Source organism: Eulemur rufifrons, chromosome 2, assembly GCF_041146395.1.
Source record: "Eulemur rufifrons isolate Redbay chromosome 2, OSU_ERuf_1, whole genome shotgun sequence".
NCBI classification, from domain to species: domain Eukaryota; kingdom Metazoa; phylum Chordata; class Mammalia; order Primates; family Lemuridae; genus Eulemur; species Eulemur rufifrons.
Window position 1 is genome coordinate 5,866,572 of NC_090984.1, and position 6,603 is coordinate 5,873,174.

At 38.6% G+C, this 6,603-nt stretch overlaps 1 pseudogene; it reads right to left on the minus strand.

The window, feature by feature from the left end:
* Nucleotides 1-1,348: 1,348 nt before the first annotated feature.
* LOC138388259 (olfactory receptor 7A10-like) lies at nucleotides 1,349-6,399 on the minus strand (annotated as a pseudogene).
* Between the last annotated feature and the right edge of the window lie 204 nt (nucleotides 6,400-6,603).

The window sequence follows — 6,603 nt, forward strand, 5'->3', positions numbered from 1 at the left end:
TCACAGCAGCAACAAAAATAAATGAATGGGACATGATTAAACTAAAAAGCTTCTGCACAGCCAAAGAAACAGTCCAGAGAATAAACAGATCACCTACAGAATGGGAAAAAATTTTTGCATACTACACATCAGATAAAGGACTGATAACAAGAATCTATTTAGAACTCAGGAAAATCAGCAAGAAAAAATCAAGCAACCCTATCAAAAAGTGGGCAAAGGACATGAATAGAAATTTTTCAAAAGAAGATATAAAAATGGCTAACAAACATATGAAAAAGTGTTCAACATCTCTAATCATCAGGGAAATGCAAATCAAAACCACAATGAGATATCACTTAACCCCAGTGAGAATGGCCTTTATCAAAAAAACCCAAAACAACACATGTTGGCGTGGGTGTGGAGAGACAGGAACACTAATACACTGCTGGTGGGACTGCAAACTAGTGCAACCCCTGTGGAAAGCATTATGGAGGTATCTTAAACAGATTCAAGTAGACCTGCCATTTGACCCAGCAATCCCATTACTGGGCATATACCCAAAGGAAAAAAGGTCATTCTGTAACAAAGGCACGTGTACCCAAATGTTTATAGCAGCACAATTCACAATAGCAAAGATGTGGAAACAACCCAAATGCCCATCAATACATGATTGGTTTAGTAAACTGTGGTATATGTATACCATGGAATATTACTCAGCTATAAGGAATGATGAAGATACGACATCTCTATGGTTCTCCTGGAGAGAGTTGGAACCCATTATATTAAGTGAAGTATCCCAAGAATGGAAAAACAAGCATCACATGTACTCACCAGAAAATTGGTTTCCCTGATCATCACCTAAATACAAATCTGGGAATGACACCAATTGGACATCAGACTGAGGTGGGGGGTGGGGGAGGGGATGGGGGTATGCCTACACAATGAGTGCATTGCGCACCGTTTGGGGAGTGGTAACACTTGAAGGTGCTGACTCGGGAAAGGGGGGGTGGGGAAAAAAATATGAAACTATTGTTTTTAACTTGCACTGTTCACTTAATAATTTATCATGAATATTTCCCATATTATTTCATATCATTGTACAAGAAATAATGTATACATTATGAGGACATACTGTATCAAAAAAAAAAAAAAGGACAAATAAAGGGAACTACATAGACATCAAATGGAGCAGAAATCTTAATGAAGTGAGTTATTAATACTTAAATTGTATAAAGAATTTGAAAGCAAACTCATGGAAATTCCAGAAGACAAATAGAAGAAATAAGTTCTAAATCCACAATTTGATCAGATTTTCTTCATTTCTGGTTGTGCCCTGTTATCACAGGGACTTCTTCAGCTCCAGGACAATTTATGCTTTAATAATCCCCTTCACAAGGAATCTTCTCAGAGCCCTCTTTATGTCATTATTCCTCAGACTGTAGATGAAGGGGTTCAGCATGGGAGTGACCACCGTGTACATCACCGAGGCTGTTGCGCTGGAGTGTGAGTTGTGTGTAGCAGCAGAGCCGAGGTACACCCCTAGGCTTGTGCAGTAAAATAAGGAGACAACCGAGAGGTGAGATGCACAGGTAGAAAATGCTTTATACTTCCCCTGAGCCGAGGAGATTGCACGTATGCAGTAAACTATTCTAGAGTAAGAGTAAAGGATACCAGTGAGGGTCCCACCACCCAGCACCACAGATGCCAGATACATCACCATGTCATTAAAGAAGGGGTCAGAGCAGGCAAGGTGGACCACCTGATTAAGTTCACAGAAAAAGTGGGGGATTTCCAACTCTGCACAGAAGGGCAGGGGCAACACCATTAAGCTTTGTAACAAAGAATTCAGGACACTCAGGATCCAGGACACCAGAACCAGCAGCCCACAGAGCCTGGGGTTCATGATGACCGTGTACTGCAGTGGGTGACAGATGGCCACAAACCGGTCATAGGCCATCATGGTCAGCATAAAGATATCCAACCCTGCAAAGAGGGTGAAAAAGTCCATCTGGGTGATGCAGCCTGCGTAGGATATGACTTTGCTCTGTGTCCGCACATTCACCAGCATCTTTGGGACAGTGGTGGACACAAAACAGATGTCTACAAAGGACAGGTTGGAGAGGAAGAACTACATGGGGGTGTGCAGTTGGGGGTCTGAGACTGTGGCCAGGATCATGAGCAGGTTCCCAAACACAGTGATCAGGAGCATGGAGAGGAACAGCCCACAAAGGATGCGTTGTAATTCTGGGTCCTCTGAAAATCCCAGAAGAAAAAACTCTGAAATTGGTGTATCATTCCTTGGAACCACGTGGTTGACGTGACTGATAAAAAAAAAAAGAGAGAGAGAGAAACAGAACATGGCACAGGCATGCATTACAAACATATCAGAAATGCTCTCCTATATTCTACAGTAAAGGAGTTAATTTCTATTTTTGAAAGTTTATGCTTAAGTTGACAAAGTTGTATGTATTTATTCTGTACAACATATTTTGAAGTATATATACGTGATGTTTTGAAGTATATACACATTATGAAATAGCTAAATCTAGTCAAATAACATCTCCATTACCTTGCTTAGTTACCATTTTTGTTGTGAAAACACTTATCTGCTGTCTTAGCATTTTTCAAGAACAAAATATATCATCATCTATAGTCACCATGTTTGTACATCTTCTGAACTTATTTCTTCTACATAACTATAATATTATATCCTTTGACCAACATCTCTCAAACTCCCTATCCCAACTTCCCCAGGCTCCAGTAACCTCCATTCCCAAGAAGATAATTTCTATATACTGTGTGTGAATCTTGTCCCTGTTAAGGGATCCCTTGACCATCTCTGATTAGGGACTCCTGTCCCACTCTCAACCTTTCCTTGGGGGCATTCATTCTAAAGTTTTAATTAGAAAATCTTTCATGCATGTGAAGAATATAAAGTAAATTTTGACATGTTCCAGGCATTATCTAGACAGTGAGTGAATGGTGCTAGAAAACAACATCCCTACAATTTAGTGACGGAGAATGATAAAAGCAAATAAATAATACCACATACTATTGTCAGATGGTGATGAATACTATGAGGAACAAGAAAGAAGGTAAAATGGAAAGTGTGAAGGGGGGTGCTATTTTTCCTAGGTGTTCTGGGAAGACCAGCAGACAAGGTCACAACTGAGCAGAGACCACAATGAAGGCAGGGCAGGAGGCACCATGTTCCCCGCAGAAGGAAGTCGTGTGTGCGAGACAGAAGAAACAACCAATGAATGACTCTGAGGAATGTACTTCTTTCAGATGTTCAAGGCCAACAAGGAAGCCAGTGTGGCAGGGGAATGAGCAACAGGAGAGACATGACAGAAGCTGTCAGAGGATATTGAGGAGGGAGTGGCCTTGAAGCTGCAGACACAGGGTGTCCCTCTGTCCAGATGTTGTTGTGTTTGTACTTCATTAATTTAGTTGCAAAGGTGTCCCATGGATTGAAATGTGTCCCTATGTATTCACTGGTATAGCCTTGAGTTCTGGCCTTTATATAATATTGTAAGTTACCTTTTGGAATATACTGAGCCAAGGTCTCCATTCTCTGAAACCTGATCTCATCCTAAATTTATGCACACACACACACACACACACACACACACACAAGCACACAGATCATATACATACAGTGTGCCCTCCTGAGGCTGTGTTCCGCCCATGTTCTTCTCACCTCAGTCACACTGGGCTCCATATCTTTAACCAGAAACGAATGGATGCTAGACAATTTGTCAATTTCCAATTATGTTTCCTGGACAAAATACAGAAATGATACCCAGAAATTCCAGTTTGGAAATCTCCCATATACATGTAACCTTAGAACTCCATTTTGGCATGGAGACTCAGGCAGATCAACTGGTTTTTGTTTTTCACATGCAAAACATATCTTTTAATTTCTCTTGTATTTACCTAGGAATTGAATTACTGGGTCACATAAGTCCTATTTGTTCATAAGAAACTGCTGAACAATTCTCAAAAGTGATTTTATGGGGCAGCCCCTTTCTCATATTTTGTGTGGCATTTTTTCTTGTTTGTTATTCTTGGTCTTTACATTTTGATCTCTTTTTTTTTTTTTAACAAATCCAATAGTTACACTCTAGTCCTGGCTCTGGTCTTCATCTAACATGCAAAGACATCCCTAGATCATACTCTATAAAATCCTGCGCACACCATGGTAATCCTCTCCTTCTGTTTAGGGTATGCGCCTGTGTATGATTTATCCCTGAGAGCATTACATCACACACACAGCTATTGCATTCCATTGTGTTCACCATTAAATCAAAAGTTCCAAACGAACAGGAATTTCACCTGCTTTGATTACTTTGCTATTTTCACAGAGGTACATGAATACGTGTGCATTATATAGAAAACATTAAAACAATGAGAAGTTATGAAATAAAAAGAATGTCAGGGAATAGAGCCCCATTAACTTGATTATTTCAAATGTACTGTATTAAACAAAATTGGATGGGACAAAAATTAATTGAAATATGACAAAATAATAATAATTTAATAATATCAAAATGGATTGATTATATAATTGGCCATAACCTCTACATCAAGTTATAGAATATATAATTATCTCAGAATGCTCTGGCACATAACACATATTCATTGTTTATGGAATGGATCAGGAAACAAGTCTCAGTGTATGCGGATATTTAATACATGACAAGGCTGTATTTCAATTTAGTTGGAAAAGGCTGGATTACTGAATAAACGCTGGCATGAATGTCTATCAGCCTGGAAGATAATTAGGTTCAATCCCTGTCTCACATCTTACAAAAATTATCATATTTAAAGACCTTAGTATAAAAGTAAAGAATACTTGTTACATGAATACGTAGAAAACTACATATGAAATCTACATCATAGGCAAACCATTTTAACTAAGGCAAGAAACAGAAGTATGACTATATATCTATATTTATAAATAGATAAACTAAAAATTTTTGAAATTTTTTATGACCACAAATATACTCTTAAAAATCAATGAGGAAACATTAATCTGCAAAAATCACTTTAAATGGTGATGACTGTAGAAAACTTGGTAAACAATAATAAGCAAAGCAAAATGGTGATCGTATATATGCATCTTTACTCAAACCAGTAATGGTTTAAGACAACAAAAAGAAATCTCATTCAAACCCTTCAGCCTGGGAAAATCTTAAAGAGCTGTCACATTGTGTGGGGTTCAAAGTTTTAAACAGATAGCAAAGGAGGACACTCCAATTTTGCTGGCAGAAATGTGTAGTGCTGCAAAAACTTAAGAAAACAATCTAGACAAAACTATAAGTATTGAAAATACAGATATTCATTAACTGAAGCTTTGTCAATGCCTGTACTACTGAAATTCTTGGTCAGGTCATTTATTGTGATGGGGTCTTTCCTGTGCATTACATTATGTTTCCCAGCATCCCTATTCTCTACCGACCCTTCCCCAGGTTGAAAGCCAAACAAGGCATTGCTCAATATCCCCTGGGGGACAAAATCTCCCCCAGGGGAAATTCACACATCACCTTAGTGAGATGATAAACAGTGATTTACAAATGATGGCCAAAGGTGATGCAACTTCTGGAAATAGATCTAATAAAAAAAGACAAAAGTCATAAATAGGAATGACAGAGGGGTGAAAACAAATGGGAAATATATACATGGCAGTTTATTTAGCCAAATTGTGCAGGAGCACAGTCTACATGTATAAAGCAATGAGGAAAACAAAATATGACTGTTGGATGCATTTGCCTACACAAGATTCATAAACTTTCACAGATTCCCCTCACATACACTGAAACTTGCATGAAAGAACTGGCATATGCCAAATGTGTTGAAACATTCCAGTTCTTGATTTAAAAAATGCAATCAAAACCAGGAATAAAAACACCTAAACCCACCATGCAAAAGCAAAGGATGTGCACAAACTATTTGCAGTAAAGTGTTTCATGTCTGGCAAACACAAATATATTCAGCCACATTAGCAAGGAAACAACTGCAGACTAAAGGCCATTAGTATATGACATTTCACCTACTAAGTAAATTTCCTATTTCATTTGAATACCCAGCATGAAAGAACATACTGCAAAATGTGTGCCTCACAAACTGCTGTTGTCAGGTACTATTTGGAAGGAATTCATTGGTCAGGATCTTTCTCATCAGTATGGAAATGCTCAGATAATGCCCCTTTGTAAAAATGAAAAAATAATTGCCTTTATTTCAGTGTATATTCCTCCACAGCTAATAGCATATTTCTCTTCTCCAATTATTGCAAAGACCCTTGGTCACATGTTCTACTTTTACTGGAACCACCTTAAATGTCCCATGTCCTCTTCCAACTGGGCTTCCCTTACCATTACTTATCAACACTCACACTCTATGGCTGGGTTCAAGGTCCATGCCTGTTTTTAGCATTATAAATAAATACCTGAATCAATTAATTAATCAAGCAGCAATCTCTCTGCTCTAGACTCGGCTGGATTTGCTCTCAGGTGACCTCAGAGACATGGTCACAGCATCCATTCTCCCTGACCCTTTCCTTCAGGACCTCCTGGGTCTTGGACTCACCTTGATGGGTTTTCTGAAAGGAAAGTCTCAGTGTGG